Below are 14223 nucleotides of genomic sequence, written 5' to 3'. Positions count from 1 at the left end.
TCTGAGGGCTTAGACTGAGTCAGAGTCTATCAGGAACAGAGTTTTAGAGTTTTCTGCTCAAACCCTTAACATATGAATGAAAGCACTCTTAGCAGAGCAGATTTCACAGGTTTTTCAGGAAGTCTTTGTGATGCCAGATTTTTCCCAGGACAGGCTCTAGCAAGGCAAGGAGCTGCACCCCTCTCCATCTGGTATTCAGGCTTAAGGGGGTTAGAGCCAGGAAGCGCTTCTCCTAGAGGATATGGGGACTCGGGCTATGTCCCAGAGCTGGGGGGCAAGAGTCCATTGCTCTTAGTTGCAGCCCCACGAGTCCTTCCATGGTGGCCTCCCAAGTGATTGTGTCTGGCCTAGGTTGCCCGTTCTCTGAGGGGTCTTACCCATCGAGGACTTCAGACCATGCTTTGGGGACAGGGAGGAAACTGAGACAGCATTTGCTACCAGAGACAAGCTTTGTCTCCTGCGGCTTGAATTCCAGAGGTCACTGACGCATCCTTAGCCACAGGGGGTAGAGAGTTACAATTCCTGAAACCAGGCAGAGCGGTCCACAACATTGTCTTTAACATTTGGCATTTTCTTTTGGAGTGGGCCTATTCGTATGCATCTTCTTAGGGATTCTGTGCTTCCTGCACTTGCATGTCTACTTCCTTCACCAAATTAGGGAAGTTTTCTTTCACTATTTTTTCAAATAGATTTCCGATTTCTAGCTTCTTCTGCTTCTGACTCCCCTGTGATGTGAATGTTAGACCTCTTTAAGCCACTCCAGAGGCTGCTTACACAGTCCTCGTTTTATTGCATTCTTTTTTTCTTCTCATTCTTATTGGTTGTTTTTGGCTTCCTTGTGTCCCAGATCATCGATTTGATTCTTGGCTTCATCCACTCTACTGTTGTTTCCCTATAAATTGTTCTTTATTTCAGTTAGTGTAGCCTTCATTTCTGATTGGATCTCTTGTATGCTGTTAATGTCCTCACTAAATTGTTTGAGCATCTTTATAACCAATATTTTGAACTCCACGTCTGATAGATTGCTTATCTCCATTTCGTCTAGCTTTTTTTCTGGAGTTTTGATCTGTTCTTTCTTTCGGGCCATGTTTCTTTGTCTCCTCGCTTTGGCAACCTCCCTGTGTTTGTTTCTATGTATTAGGTAGAGCTGCTTTGCCTCCATGTCTTGGTAGTATGGCCTAGTGTAATAGGTATCCTATAGGGTTCAATGGCACAGCCTCCCCTAACCCAAGCTGGGTACTCAAAGTATGCCCTTCATATGGGCTGAGTACACCCTCTTATAGTGAGCCCTGGCTGCGGTTGGCAGATCAATGGGAGGGATTTACCCAGGCCAATCAGCTGCAAGGATTGGCTGTGACCACTTACCATCAAATTCTACCCTCCCTGGAGGATCAGTTGTGCAGGAGCATGATGGTGGTGCTCTTGTGTGGTCTGTAGCTGCCCACTGGGTAGGCTGGCTCCTGTGTAGTCTGTAGCTGCCCACTGGGTGGGCTGGCCCCTGGAATTTCCTGGGTGGTGCAGGCCAACCTCAACCCCCACCTGTGTTTTGCCTGGGCCCACACCGCCTGAGTTTTAAAGCAATAAGCTGCCGTTTGTACTGGGTTTGGAGATTTGCAGACAAAGACCAAGCTGTGACTCTAGGCTGGCTGCTGCTAGTTCCTGGCCTGGGGCTCACTGAGGCCAGCTGTTGCTTTTTTGGTAGCATTTTAGGAAGTTGTGAAGCATGACCATCCATTCATTTGGAAAACAGCTTTGGTTGGGTAGGGCAGAGTCTCTGGGGATCTCCAAGGTGGGTCAAACAGTGTTAGCCAGATTGATGGAGTCTCAGATATGCCAAAAGCTTGCTGATTCCTCTGGGGAAGGGTTTACAAAAGGAACATTGGCCTCTGCTTACCTTGATGCCAGACACTTCATTTTCTTCATGTATACCACTGGTGCCTTTCAAGCTGCTACCCCATTACTAGAGCTCAGAGGAAGTGAGTCTGAGTAGGTGAGTCTGTATGTGTGTTCTTTAAGAGGAACTGGTTGGGGCCCCAGCAGTTTTTTCCACTGATTCATTCATGCCTGGCTTTTGCAGCAGAAATGGGGGCTTATCTTTCTAGCACTAGAACCCTAGGCTGGGGGGCCTAGTGTAGGTCTGGGACTCCTTGCTCCCAAGATATCCCTTGCAACTTTTTACCCAACACACGTGGGTGAGGGACTGGCCTGATCTTTGTCTGTGCCCCTCCTACCAGTCTGGATGGATGTGGTTTCTTTAATTCTGTAGTTGTCAGACTTCCATTCAACTTGATTTCTGATGATTCTGAGTGATGGTTTTGTATTTTAGTTGTAATTGTGATGTGGTTGTGTGAAGAGGCGAGCTGTGTCTGCCATGCCACCATCTTGACTGGAAGTCCTTCACTTTATTCTTTTAGATAAAAATACGATGGTAGAAATACAGGGACGTTAGTGTTTTGCTCTCTTAACATTGTGCCAGCAACAAACCATCAGATAAATAAGTAAATGATATGTTTAAGATTAAAAAAATGGTCCATCAATGATATGAAAATTTGTAGTACAGATTTATCCCCTACATTTTTTTACAATTACATAGCTTTTTACAAAAAGTGCTTCATGTACTACAAACATTAATAAGTTAATATGTGAAATTTCAGTCTTCTTAACTGTTCTGAATTACTAAAGCTATATACTACTGTTTCACAATTTACTGGGTGGTCAGTCTGCCACAGGATAGAATATAACGTGGGTGACACCTAGGGAGAGAGCAATGTGTGGTTTTAAAGGCACTGAGAATAGTCAACACCCACTAGGTTCAATTGGTCCTGCTGTTTCTTGAAGCAAGAGGGGAGAAGGAATGAAGAAGATCCAGCCCCCTCCAGTGCATCAGGCCCCTATGACATGCAACTTCCACATTCAAACCAGGCGATAGTGGTACATGTTTTAAAAGTTCATTTGGGTGCAGAATATCTGGTTTCCATTATTTTGGGGAAGGCGGGTCATTGGTTTTCTCCCTTAAACTTAAAAAACAAAATCAAATTTGGTTGAGACCAGGTGGACATAGAAAAGTTAGCCTCCACTGAAACATTATGACCATTTATAAGTGAAAATTTTGGTTATGAGAAGTTGCTATCATCTGCAAATAAAGACATTTTTACGTAACTATGGAAAACCATAAAGACACCAAAAGACTGTTAGAATTAACACACTAATTCAGGAAAGTTGCAGGATACAAAATCAATACATAAAAATCTGTTGTGTTCTGATACAACTAACAATAAACTGTTAGAGAATAATTGCATCAAAAGGAATAAAATACCTAGGAATGAATTTAACCAAAGAGATGAAAGACTTGTATACTGAAAACTATAAGATACTGATGAAGGAAATTGAAGAAGAAACAAACAGAAGCTATTCCATGCTCATTGATTAGCAGAATTAATTTTGTTAAAATGTCCGTACACCCAAAGCAGTTTACAGATTCAATGCAATCCCTATCAGGATTCTAATGGCATTTAAGAACTAACTTGTAAAATGTGTACAGAACCACAAAAGACCCCAATTAGCCAAAGCACACAAGGAGTGTGATGGAGGCATCATACTTCCTGATTTCAAACAATAATGCAAAGCTATACTAATCAAAACAGTGTGATGTTGTCATAAAAAGAGACAATAGGTCTATGGGAACAGAGTCCAGAAATAAACCCACACATATATTCATATGATCAATTATTTTATGACAGAGTAAGCAAGAGTAAACAATAGAGAAACAAAAAGGACAGTTTCTTTTATAAATGATGGGAAAACTGGAAAGCTACATGCAAAAGATTGGAACTGGACCCCTATTTTAGACCATACACAAAACTAACTCAAAACGGATTAAAGATTTAAATGTAAGGGTTGAAACCATAAGCACTTAGAAGAAGACTTAGTGGGTAAGCTCCTTGACATCGATCTTGACAATGATTTTTTTTGTTGTTACAAAAGCAACAAAAGCAAAAAAACTGACACGTGGAACTACATCAAACTAAATAGCTCCTGTGCAGCAAAAGATAACAAAATTGAAAAGGCAGCTTATGGGATGAGAGGAAATATCTAAGGGGGTGTTAGTATCCAAAAAATGCAAAGAACTTGTATAGCTTAATAGCACACAAAAAAACCCCACCATGATTTAAAAAATGGACAGAGGAACTGAATAGACATTTATCCCAAGAAGGCATTCAAAATGACCAACAGGTTCTCAACATTACTAATCATTAGGGAAATGCAAATCAAAACCACAGTGAGGTATCTCTTTACACCTGTTACAATGGCAGTTATTTAAAAAAGAGAGAAATGTTGGCAGAGACATGGAATAGGGAACCTTTCTGTACCGTTAGTGGGAATGTAAATTTGTGCAACCACTGTAGAAAACAGTACAGAGATTTCTCTAAAAATTGAAACAGAGCTACTGCATGATCTAGCAGTTTCATTTCTGAGTTTATATCCAAAGGAAACAATCACTATCTAGAAGGATTATCTGTGCCACGTTCATTGAAGCATTATTTACAGTAGCCAACACACAGAAACAACGTAAGTGACCATGGCTAGATGAATGGATTTTTTAAAAAATAGCATGTGGTATATAGGAATAAACTTAACAAAGGATATAAAGGACGTATACACTGGAAACTGCAAGACATACTTGAAAGAAATTGAAGAAGATACAAAGAAATGGAAAGATATTCCATGTTCATTGATTGGAAGAATCATCATAGTTAAATGGCCATATTAACCTAAATACATATAAAGATTTAATGCATCATCAAAATCCCAGTGGCATTTTTCAAAGAAATAGAAAAAAAATCATCCAAATTTTATGGAACCACAAAAGACCCAGAATAGCCAAAGCAATCCTGAGGAAAACAAATAAAGCCAGAGGTATCACACTCCCTTCCTTCAAATTACACTGCCAAGCTGCCATAATCAAAACAGTACAATATTGACAGAAAAACACAAACAATGGAACAAGATTAAGAGCCCCAAAATAAACCTACATATATATGGCCAACTGATTTTTGACAAAAGAGCCAAAAACATATAATGGAAAGAATGCCTTTTCAATAAATGGAGCTGGAAAAAAATTGGAAAACCACATGCAAAGGAATGAAACTAGACTGCTGTTTCACACCATACACAAAAATTAAAATGGATTAAAAAATGTAAGACTTAAAACAATAAAATACATAGAAGAAAACACTAAGCTTTTGGACTTTGGTCTCAGAGGATTTTAAGACCTTGACCCCAAAAGCAAGAGAAGTAAAATCAAAAAATAAATGAATGGGACTACATCAAACTAAAAAACTAAAAGCTTCTGTACAGCAAAAGAAACATTAACAAAAAGGCAACCAGCCTAATGGAAGAAATTATTTGCAAACAATACCCATGATAAGGGGCTAATATCCAAAACATATAAGGAATTCATACAGCTCAACAACAAAACCATGCAATAAAAAAATGGGAAGAGGACCTGCCAGACACTTTTCCCAAGAAGACTTACATGAATGGCCAACAGATACATGAAAAGATGCTCAAATACCTATTAGGAAAATGCATATCAAAACCATAATGAGATACCACCTCGCCTCTGTTAGAATGGCCATTAATAAGATAAGAAATAACTAGTATTGGAAAGGATGTGGAGAAAAAGAATCTTCACATAATGCTGGTGTGAATGTAAATTGGTATAGCACTATGGAAAACAGTATGGAGGTTCCTCAAAAAATTAAGAATCAAGCTACCATATGACCCAGCAGCCCCTCTTCTACCAAAAAAAGGAAACATTTATTTTTAAAGGTTATAGATATACAGATTATATATGTATATAATCTGTATTATACTATCTGTATTATACTATTATAATAGTATATTATATATATCTAATATCTATAACCTGCTCCTGTTTTCATGCAGCATTATGCACACTGGTCAAGACAACCTAAATGTCCTTCAATGGATGATTGGATAAAGAAGGTGTGGTATATATATACAATGGAATACTACTCTGCCATAAGATGAAATACTGCCATTTGTAACAATATGGACGGATCTTGAGAGTATCATGCTAAGCAAAATAAGTCATGAAAAAGGACAGAACCATATGATTTCACTCATATATGAAATATAAAACAAAGCAGCAAATGAACAAACTTACAGACATAGACAACAGAAGGGGGGGTTCCCAGAGGGGGCCAGGAGAGGATGAAGAAGGTAAATGGGGTCAAACATGTAGTTTAGACTACACTTGACTTCGGGTGGTGGAAACACAATGCACTATGTAGATGATGCATTATAGAATTGTGCACTTGAAACATGTGATTTTATTAGTGTCACCTAATACAAATGGAGTGTATATACAATGGAACATTATTCAGGTATAGAAAAGAATGAGATCCTGCCATTTGTGACAGTGTGGGTGAACACTGAAGACATTATGCTAAGTAAAGCCAGACAGAGAAAGAAATACTACATGATCTCATATGTAGAATCTTATAAACCACAACAAACTCATAGGAACAGTGGAGATCGATGGTTATCAGAGGTGGGAGAGGGGCAAGAAATGAGCAGAGTGTGTCAAAAGGTACAAACTTCCAGATTTAAGGAATGTCCTAAATTTGGACTATGTAATGTCCACCATGGTAATTGTAGTTAACAATGCTGTATGGTATATTTGTGTGTTGGTAGCACAATAGATCTTTTTATTATTAAATCATGTTTTATTGTTACTCTATTACAGTTGTCCCAATTTTCCCCCTTTGCACTCCTCTGCCCAACCCCCCCCCACACACACACACCCCAACACCCCTCCTGCTCCTGCAACAGCATGGATGGAACTGGAGAATATTATACTAAGACAATAGATTTTAAAAGTCCTCATCACAAGAAGAAAAAATTGTAACTGTGGAGTTATTGTGCGATCATTTCACAATGTATACATATATCAAGCCATCTTGTTATACACTTTAAAGTAAAACAATGTGTTAATAATATCTCAGTACAACTGGGAGATAAAGTGAATGTGTGAGGTCAGCTAGGTTATGTTTAAAAGTTCCTGTATTACTACATAGATCTAATTCTTTACTTTTACGGAAATGTCCATAATGCTAAAATTGCAATTCTTCATTCTGCTAATGTTTTTAAGATTTACTATAATGCATCCCCTTAAATAGAAATTGTAAAGAATTTGAAAAGAAAGCCACAAGATACATCAATTTTTAAAAATTCATGTACTCTGAAATGCTTAAGCAGCTTTTTGGAAAATGTATCTTTTTAAAGAAAATAGTTAATGCCCTGGCTGGGTAGCCAGTTGATTAGAGTGTTGTCCTGATATGCCAAGGGTGTGGGTTCAATCCCATACCAGGGCACATAAAAAAAACAACCAATGAATGTATAAATGAGTGGAACAACAAATCGATGTCTGTCTCTCCCTCTCCCCCCCCCTCACCCACCGCACCTTTCTCCCTCAAGTAGTTCATAAAATTACAATAGACCATTGTCACAGAAAAGTTTATATGGTTAATTATGTATTAAACTTGTTTTTAAAATTACATCAATTTGATTTATTAAAATGGAAAGCATTAAATTTAATTTTACTAAGAAAACATTTGACACTAAAAAATCTGTTCTTCAATTGGAATCTAAAGTATATAGTTAAAAACCAGCAGGTGTCACTGTGATAACAGACTTTTTTCCCTATAAGCAGTTCTGTGTAGATGAATACATATCTGTGAATAAAGATGTGTAAGAAGTAATGAATATGTTATATCACTAAAGAAAAATAACAAAATGTAGGGAAGCATATAGTGTACCTGGATAGTTGGGAGCACTATTGAGAATTCCCAACTTTTTTCACATCTCAAGGTGTGTGTGTGTGTTTTAAATATTCTTATTTATTTATTTTTAGACAGAGGGAAAGAGCGGGGAGAAAGAGAGGGAGAAAAACATCAGTGTTTGGTTGCCTCTCATGTGCCCCGACCTGGGGACCTGGCCCACAACCCAGGCATGTGCCAAACTACATCTCAAGTTTTTATTAACAGTAAAAGTGTAGTAAAATCCTAATGGTGATGTTTCAGACTTTATATTGAAGTAGAGAATAGTGTACAAGTCACTGGGTTACAACTTGTGTGTACCGAAAATTAAATGAAGGAACGGCATTCCCAGTGAAGTTTTAAAATGGATTTTGAAAAACTTTCAGCCCTTTCCTCCAAATTAAGGTAGAGTTATAATTGCCAGATTAATCTTTAAAGGCAAAAAAAGTATGCTAATTGGTAGAAAATAATAGCAGGAATTAAGAGGCTAGTATGCAGGCCAATGTAGAACTTAATAAACCGTTCGTTATTCATTGCAACACCGTGTTGTGTGCGGATTCTGTTCAGAGAGAAGCATAGTAATAGCACTCCACCCAAAAGGAACTTATAATCAAGTCATGCACATTTAATACTAAAATGGAAAAACCAACACTGTGATATTACATAAGATACTAAAAGCCATGGAATACAAAGCAAACAGGTTATGATTCTTTGTGAATTATAATTTAAAAATTACTCATAATAAAAATAAAATGTTAATTCAGTAGGATTTAAAGAATGAAAAAGGATGGCAAAGTGCCTGATTCAATTTAGTTCAATAAGCATTTATGAATCACCTGTGTTCCACCCACTTTACATTCCTGGAAAGGTACTAGGAATACTAAAAGAGTAAACAAAGCTTTTTTTCTGGCCTTGTTTATCAAAAACAGATGGAAGTACTGGGAAATTCAAATGATAATTAATAGACTTTGATGTTGAAAACAGTGGCAGATAAATAAGACTGGAAATTGAAAAGCTCACTGACCTAGAGAAACAAAAGACCTAGGTTTTGGTCATGCTTGTGTCGCTAAATTGATGCAGGAACTGAAACACCTCGACCCAACAATTTTCGCACCATCTCCAACTGTAACAGCTGTGCTTTTTCCATAGGTATCGAGACTAGCAGAGAAGTGCTGTGGCGGAAATGTTATAGGAAGCTTACTGTATAGATTTAGATGTATGATTGATAGAGGAAATTACTACTTTGTGCATGGGTTTTGAGAATGTAGCAGAAAATAGCAATTCTTAGTCTAGGCAGAGCAGGGATAGAGATGAAGCTCTTAGTTTGGAGCTCTTGGTTTTAATACCCTCACATAGATAGGTCTATGCACTGTTTACTTAGGACAGTTACGGGCACCACTGCAGAGTTAGGTAATCCACGCTATTGCCTTTTTATATAAACATTCATAACTATTAACTGACTTTTTCCTTTTGAGAACACTAATCACTATGGATTAGGAAAATCAGAAAGATCTTTGCCTAGATAAATACTTTGTTTTTGTATAATTAGTGAAAAGATCCTATGGGGTTTTAGTAAACAGCTACCTCTGTTTAAGGATTTCCCGTTTCCTTTCCTGGGTAGAAGTCTAAATTGTTCAAGGATGAGCAATATATTTTATGCTGTTTTCTATCCCATACTTAGAACATGCACTATGTATTGCAAAATCAAATTTTTCTCCCTATCACAGGGCTAGTCCTGAGTTTGGTTAAGGAAGATTTTATTGTCCTTGCTGTTTGGACTTGTTTTACAGTGGTTGAATATGAAGGTAAATACCAGGTTAATATGTTTCATTATTTTAGATATCATCAGCTGCCTAGTCTATAATCACCTAATATATGATATTTGCTAGTTGTCTCAGGAAGACTCTTAAGGTAAACTACATATAGTGAAAGTAGAAACTTGAAATCTTATCTCTGAAAAAAACATTCTCAGTTAGCAAATTTTTTTCTTAAAAATGTAGGTTATCTGTTTGGAACTTGCAAAGAATCACCAGACAGAAACAATGTTGTCTATATAGTGATCAGGCTCTTAGTCCATGAAGACTATTGTGTCTCGCAATAGTCTCAACATAGTACCAGGAGGAGGAGGAACAGCAGCGTGCAGTGCTGTAAGCTAGTGATCAGCCACTGTATTTAATGATTTTTTAAAAAATGTTCTGACTTGTGGGACCTGGAGTATACCTTTCCTGCCAAAGCTCTGGAAGTCGTGTTGCTAGTTTTATTTATATAAAAAGGCCGGGAAGGAACAGAAAACAGATCTATTAGTTCTAAAGGGAAGCCTCTACAGTTTAGACCAAACCCTCCACCCCCAGTCCCGGCCTCTGAGTCTGCTTCCCTTTCTGTATTAGATTTACTGTCTCACAACAAAGTTCTCCATCTCACTTCCAAATGAAGTCTCACAGTGTCTCTCTTACCTGGTGCTGAAGAGATTTTCTGGTTTTTAATGTGAGTTGTTGAGAATAAGAAGTAGATAAGAGAGGCACTCCTCCCCAGCACCACCACACAGACATTTTTTAATCTAGTTAGGCAACAGCGATAGCTCTTTAAACCCATTGCTGGTAAAGGTATATTCAGTGAGTTTCCGCAACATGTGTCCTTGGTTCTCCAAATGTGGGATGCTGTGTGGTGACTAAGTCAGCTGTGAGATTGCTGTCTACAGGCTTCCACTGAGACTGGAAAAATGACAGATGAGGGTGGACAGCAGTCTCTAAGGGATTATTTTCATTTTTCCCTTTCTCTTCTCTCTTGCTCAGGCTAGTCCTGCCATCACAGACCTGGTTACCATGAAGTGAGAGAGGGTGGTGGTGGAGATCCCAGATTCCGATGACAAAAATATAGCAAAACACATTCCCCTCATGAATCTATGTATCTCTCTGGTAGTGATCTCAGGTTTATTGTCTCATAATCTCATGTAGGTCTTTTATTTAGGGCACAGAGTAGACTGCCTGTGAGTCCTGGAATGTGTGGACATCAATAAACATTAATCACCGAGACAGTGGTGGTTCTTAGAGAGGACCACGTGGGTGTGAGAACCTCTCATCCCTCTCTTCTCCTTCCCCTCCCCTTTGTCCTCTGGATTTAGGGAAGTCTAGGAACACTTGATAGCGTGCCCCGGGGTGTAGGAGTCACAGATGACCTTCTGCTATGTGGAGATCCTTGGAGTCATCTTCACAGAAGTGCCTGGGCCATAGATGAGTGAGCTATGCTTTGTAAACCAGAGGATCTAGTTACATTTTATTGTGTGTCTATTTCTATGATGAAACCCCCAACTCCTCAGTGAAACCTTGTTTAAATGCTCCAGCTGGTGGAAGAGCTACATCTGTAGCTTTGCTGCTGTCTCTACTCCCTTTCCCTTGTGTCTCCTTGGAGCCCTCCCAGCCCCCCTCTCAGTACCCCTCCTCCACTGAAACTCCCCCTGTCAGGTCACCAGGAACCTCCATGGACCAAATCCAATGACTGATCCCGAGTTCACATTATTTCTTCTCAGGAGTTGACACAGTTGATTACTCCCTTCTTCTAGAAATGTGGTCTTCATGTGACTTGCTGATTGCCACATACTCCTGGTTTGCCTTCCACCTCTCTTGGTACTCTTCTTTCTAGCCTCTCATTTTAATATGCTTCAGGGTCACACCTCCAGCCTATTCTCTTCCTGACAGGCAGTCCCATGACTTGATCAGCTCCCCAGTTTGTACCTTCAGCCCTGACCTTTCTTCTCACACATTCAATGACCTGAGGAGTTCAGATATGTCTAAAATGGTATCTCAAACTTGGGTGTTGGAACAGAATTCTTGATGCCCTTTCCTCCTAAACCTGTTCCTCCCTCAGTCTCCCCATTTCCTTATACAGCTCCACTATTTATCCAGTTGCTTGGAACAAAATCTAGGCATCATGCTAGACCTCTTCTCCCTCCCCACATCCAGTCCTAGTTAGTAAAGTTGCTTTGCCTTTGTAATATATCCCAGATCTATCCACCACCACAAGTCTAGTCTAGGCCACTGTCTTTTTGCACCTAGATTACTACTGCTTCTTAACCAGTCTCCTTGCTTTCATCCTTGACAGGCCCCTGATCCAGTTTCCATGCAGCAGCCATGTCTCTCAGAAAGCACGAACCAGAGCATGCCATCCACCTGCTAAAAACCCTCTAATGACATCCTCTCCCACGTCATAAAGTCCATACTCCTTGGCATGGGCTGTGAGGTCCCATCCATGTCACGTGTCATCTCCCACCCCTGTGTACCTTCTGGTGTTTCATCCAGCCATGCTGGCTTTGTTGCTGATCTTCAAACACCCAAGTCCATTTCCACCCGGAGCCTCTGCCTGGCATGCTCTTCCACCAGGTCCTATCAAGACTCCCTCCCTCACCTTAGATCTCTGTTCAGAGGCTACCTTAGAATTTTTTTTAAAGATAAAAAGACAAATGTTACCTCCAAGAGACCTTCCGTGACCACTCAGTCTAAATAGCATCTTCATATGTGTATCTCATATCTCCCCAACCAGAATATAACCTTCTTGAGGGAAGGAACCTTGTCTGTCCTACCCATTCTCTCTTCCCAATGCCTGGAATGTGGGGGCTGTTGGCTGATTGGATGGATGGAGGGGCAAATGGATGGATGGATAGATGAGCATGCATGCTGCAGTCTAGTGCTGTTTTCAGCTGGATTTCGTCACATCTGATCTTTAAAAACTGTAATATAACAAACTGAGGTATTTCTAAATAGCTTAATTCTACATTTGGTAATGGATTCAAAAAAGCATTTAAAGATAATACCTGAAATTCTTTAATGACAATGCTAGGCATAGAAATTCCATGGAAATGGTTTCCTCTAGAGTAACATAGCATACTCTTCAAGGGGAAAATGAAACCCTCTCTAAAGCAACTATTAGAAACTAATGTTAAATCATAATATGGACTCTTAACTAGAAAATATACTTTGAAACATTTGATTTTATTGGCAAACTATCCAAATGCCAACCTCTCATAAGAAGAGATGTGACCATTGTATCACCACTGAATCGGAAGTATCAGAAACATGAAAAATGGGATAAGTAAGAGTGTGTACTAGGGGTTCAAATTTCTCCTCTTCTACTTATTGACTGGGTGGCCATGTGCAAGTTGATTAACATCTCTGTGTCTCAGTCTCCTCCTATGTAAAGCAGGGATGGTACAAGTACCAAGATTTACCTTTTAAGTTTGTTTTGAGGATTAAATGAGTTAACTTGGGTAATGTAGTAAAACATAGCCTAACATGTAAGTGCGTTATTTAACTAGTGTTTGCTTTTATGGCAGTTTTCTCATCATCATCATTCTCATTGATTCCAGGTGTCCCTCTGGGAATTCACTCTTTATGAGCCATCGATAAAAAGGTGGATGAGCCATGATCATAAGTAGTTTCAACTTCTTAAAATGAAGTCCACAGCAGTTCCCCTTAGAGCACTTAGCTGGATTAGACTGCTTTCTCTGATTTTAAAATACATATTAAAGCCAAAGAAATACTAGTTTTGTCAATCCTTCAATGGCACACCCATACAGCTGGTACCACAAATGATGTCACACTTCAGGAAGATCAGCTAATATATTCCATGGAGTCAAAGGTACTTCTCAGGATAAAATGTGTTTTACTTCTAGTTCCCAGGCTGGTCTTTGGTTCAGACCCAAATTAGCGAAAAATCTAGCTTCTCAAATAAGTCTCTGCTGGACCCATTTGATAATTTACTTATTTATTACCACATTTAGTCATTTTGGTGAAATTTCCCATTTCTCAAAACAAGTGTTGCTTACACACTTTCAAAAGAATGTTACTGGAATGTGGGTAGGCTGTCTGGAGCCAGCCTCTTATCTAGAGACCAGATTCAAAAAGTCTGAGTTCAGCTAAGTGACTGAGACCGCAGGCGTGGGTTTTGTTTTGTTTAATAGGCACGTATGGGTCCCACTGCAGCACCGTGCTACCCCCATCTGGGAACAATGCCGCACATGTCACTTCCTGAAATAATGGAGTTGGAAGGCAATTATCTACTCACAAAACAGGCTGAAACAACAGTTCCTGATATTCTTCTGAAATACTTTAACTTCCCAAGGAATCCGGAAAAAATAATTCCATGAGACGGTGTTGCGAATGAAAGTATGACATTTCGGCTTCCTTCCCTGGAATCCAGTAACCAGCAGTAATGAATTACTACCTACTCGGTGTTACGGTGAGGGGCCCTGGTTGGGGGACTTGTTTGTCTTTGCTTTGGGAACACTGCACTGCCTTGTAGCTTCTTGTGACATGATGACCTTGAATTCTGTTTGGCTCACTTTTGGGAACCATTCCAGAGATTACCTGCAGCTTCTGGAACTATG

This window comes from Sturnira hondurensis, unplaced genomic scaffold (assembly GCF_014824575.4).
Source record: "Sturnira hondurensis isolate 20B ecotype Veracruz unplaced genomic scaffold, ASM1482457v3 Scaffold0004271, whole genome shotgun sequence".
Lineage (NCBI taxonomy): Eukaryota > Metazoa > Chordata > Mammalia > Chiroptera > Phyllostomidae > Sturnira > Sturnira hondurensis.
This window is presented reverse-complemented; position numbering follows the sequence as displayed.